This window comes from Heptranchias perlo, unplaced genomic scaffold (assembly GCF_035084215.1).
Source record: "Heptranchias perlo isolate sHepPer1 unplaced genomic scaffold, sHepPer1.hap1 HAP1_SCAFFOLD_55, whole genome shotgun sequence".
NCBI lineage: Eukaryota > Metazoa > Chordata > Chondrichthyes > Hexanchiformes > Hexanchidae > Heptranchias > Heptranchias perlo.
In genome coordinates this window covers 3,171,885-3,175,652 of record NW_027139570.1, presented here as the reverse complement: position 1 = coordinate 3,175,652, position 3,768 = coordinate 3,171,885, and the positions used below count along the sequence as shown (strand labels likewise).

Genomic DNA, 3,768 nt, shown 5'->3' with positions numbered 1-3,768 from the left:
TACATCCTTACTTTCCTCAGCAACCTAGGATGAATCCCATTCGGACCAGGTGAATTATCTACTTTCAGTACAGCCAGTCTTTCTAGTATCTTCTCTTTATCAATTTTCACCACTTCCAGTATCTCAACTACCTCCCCTTTTACTGTGATTTCGGCAGCATTTTCTTCCTCGGTATAGACAGATGCAGAATACTCATTTAGTACCTCAGCCATGCCCTTTGCCTTCATGCGTAGATCTCCTTTTTGGTCCCTATTCGGCCTTACCCATCCTCTCACGACCCGTTTACTATTTATATGCCTTTAGAAGACTTTTAATGACTTGATGAAGGGATCGAATGTGATATATCCAAGTTTGCTGATGATACAAAGCTTGGTGGGAAAGGCAGCTGTGAGGAGGACACAAAGAGTCTGCAAAGGGATATAGACAGGTGAAGTGTGTGGGCAAGAAGGTGGCAGATGGAGTACAATGTGGTGAAAAGAGAGGATATTCATTTTGGTCGGAAGAACAGAAGAACAGAATATTATTGAAATGGTGAGAAACTATTAAATGTTGATGTCCAGAGAAACTTGGGTGTCCTGGACACCTGAACTCCAGGTTGTGCTGACCTAGTATAAACATCCAAAACCTGATGACGGAGAAAGGCTAAATAAACACGAAGACATGAAACAATCCTTGGTGGTTTCTGAGAGTCAGCAAAGTGGGATGGTTTACGACCATGAGTTATGATCAGTGGTGCTTACGTACAGACCAATGCAGCCGAATCGTATAAAGAGAGGACATGCTCCCTTCTCAAATGCGAGAGCTCTCAATAGGGGACAGTCAGAAGTCCATTGCCACAGGCAGCCCGCAAAGGTGAGGTCTGATATACCTGGATTCGCAGACAGGTCAGGTTGTGTTGATTGTTTGTCATTAATGTAATCTGTAGACAGTTGTATTATAATAATAATACTGTTGAATGTAAAGTTGAAGACAGCTGTAGTGCAAATCTGTTGTAAGTCAATCTATAAAATTTGCTATTTTGTAAGCACTCGGACTAAAATCAAGCAGAAGTTACAGATTGTTGATGAATTCACAACTCATAGTTGCGACAGTAACGGGAGAAATCCGCTGACATTAACTTTACATACAAACATCACACCCATAGTTTATATTTTCACACGTTCTTTTTTGCATTTCTATTCGAAGTCCAAACACCGAAAGTCGAAGTGTTTTTCAGAAGTTTCCCCTCCTGTTATGTATCTTGAGCAGTTTCTCACATCCTTTTCCTGTGATGTGATAATTCTGGGTGCAGGATGAATGTAATTGGATTTGCTGCAGTCCGCTGACAGCAGGCGATGGAAGCGAGCGCCATGCTGCCGCTGACAGGTGAAGGATGCTTCTGATGCTGCCTGACATCCGGTGGGAGTGGGCGGGGATTTGAAAGCCAACCCATTCCACCAATCTGGGAGCTATAAAGCGGTGCTTGACAAATATTGATAGAAACAAACACTCATTGCAGCGTCCAGTCCTCATGGCGCAACGGTAGCGCGTCTGACTCCAAATTAGAAGGTTGTGTGTTCAAATCACGTCGGGGTCACAGTTTTGTCCCTTCAAGCTGGTTAATATAATTCTGCAATTAATATTTTCTTTGCGTCTTCACAATTAACAGAACCCAACTCTGAAGTCTGCCTCTGGTTCCCCAGTGTCAGGGAGGGAAGCACCTGATGCCCTCATTTATTTAATGCAACAAACAGAAGACAAACACACGTTTTAGTTCAAAAACCACCCTGCAGGTGGACACATGGTGAGATAAATACAGGGAAGAGATGCAGACAGTCTCCGGAAACATCGGGAAACAGACAAGAGAAATAGATTGAGCGCTTTGTTATCAGAAAATTGTCTGAACCTCCACGGTCAATGAAAGGGCTTTTGTTGGTCGGTTTCCCGTTGAAACTTATAATTCAGGAGAACTTGGTAAATGTTTGATTCGGTTCCCTCGTCTCCCACCAGCGGAAAAAGTTGGTCGATCCCACCCAACTAACTCCTTTCAAGAAGCCAATCTGTTTAAAGCCTTCCAGATTTAAAGGGAATAAAATTTGAAATGAGCGTCACTGAGAATCAGTTTTCTCTCACTCAAATTTATCTGTTTAATGAAGTAAAAAATGCAGGTTAGAAAGAAGAAGGGAGCGGCCACTGTCTCCCTTTTGGGCACGAGAAGAAATTCTATCTGGATGTTCATGGAGACCAAGTTCCAAAATAATGTTTCTGCCCGGGATCGAACCGGGGCCCTTTTGTGTGTAAAGCAAACGTGATAACCGCTACACTACGGAAACTGATTGCATTTTATTCAACACATTGAGCAACTGAATGGGGTCCTCTCTCTGCTCGTACTTGGAATGTGTTGTTTCAAGTCCAGCAAGAGATACAGACAGTGGCTGCTCCCCCTTTTCTTTAAAAACTCTCAGGGTAGTGGTTTTGAGCCCCACGTTGGGCGAGTACCGTTTTAAACTTCTATGCTGCTTCCACCGGTGAGCCCCAGCTCTGACACTTCCCCCCGCCCCCCCCCCCTCCGTCTCACCGCGCACGATGGGGCCGCGCCCGGGCTGAATATCTCCAATTAGGTTTCCGCCCCTGTCGCAGCATGAAATGGCCCTTATCAAAGTCACAATGGATACCGTATGTGACTACCACCATGATAAACTATCCCCCCACATCCTTCTCAAATACAATATCTCACCGTGCTGTTATGCTGTTAGACGAGTTTCCACTCTCTGCTCTTATTTGGAATGAATTGCTTTTCCGTCTGATAACACTTAGTATCATCGAATTATGTTAGTCCACAAGAGGAGATCATTCGGCCCATCGTGCCTGTGGTGGGTCAAACACACGTATTCGTTCAAAATTCGTTCAGAGATGGATTGAGTGCTTTTTTATCAGAAAATTGCCTGAACCCCCACAGTCTCCAGCTTTCCACCCGCAAATTTCTCAATCATGCACCCTACGTTTAAGTCCAAATCGTTAATATACACCACAAAAAGCAAAGGACCCAGTACCGAGCCCTGCAGCACCCCACTGGAAACAGTCTTCCAGCCGCAAAAACACCCGTCGGCCATTACCCTTTGCTTCCTGCCACTGAGCTAATTTGGGATCCAATAAACCACGTTCCCATGGATCTTTACTTTTTTGACAAATCTGCCATGTGGGAAATTTTCAAAAGCCTTGCGAAAATCCATGTCGACGACATCAATTACGCCACCCTCATCGATCCTCCTTGTTACCTCCTCGAAAAATTCAATTAGGTTATTCAGACACGACCTCCCCTTAACAAATCCACGCTGACTGTCCTTGATTCGTCCGTGTCTTTCAAAGTGACAGTTTATCCTGTCCCTCAGAATTGATTCCAATAATTTAAAATGGAGTCTTTCTCCTGCTTGCTGCAATAACGGATAAAGCGGCCAGGGTGCATTCAGGCCCGGCGAGCTCAGTCGGTCAGAGCATGAGATTCTTAATCTCAGGGTCGTGGGCTCGAGCCCCACGTTGGGCGTGTATCTTTTTAAACTTTTATGCTGCTTTCACTGGCCAACAGTGCAGAAATGATGCAGAATGAAACACAAAATCGGTAGTCAGGATGGCCGAGCGGTCCAAGGCGTTCAGGTCACAGTCTCTTCGAGAGGCGTGGGATCGAATCCCACTTCTGACATTGCTTATTTGTACGACTATGTGGCAATATTTTATTTGTGGATTGGGCTGCAGCTGATTTTTCGACCAAGTTGATTTGCTCCACCCACA

General features: G+C 44.7%; 2 non-coding genes across 2 annotated transcripts; one reads left to right on the top strand and one right to left on the bottom strand.

Annotated features, from left to right (window-relative positions):
* Nucleotides 1-2,239: 2,239 nt before the first annotated feature.
* On the bottom strand, nucleotides 2,240-2,312 carry trnav-uac (transfer RNA valine (anticodon UAC)). The gene has a single exon. It is a non-coding gene; the product is annotated as a tRNA-Val (tRNA).
* A 1,137-nt stretch (nucleotides 2,313-3,449) lies between these two features.
* Nucleotides 3,450-3,523, top strand: trnak-cuu (transfer RNA lysine (anticodon CUU)). The gene has a single exon. It is a non-coding gene; the product is annotated as a tRNA-Lys (tRNA).
* The last annotated feature ends 245 nt before the right edge of the window (nucleotides 3,524-3,768 follow it).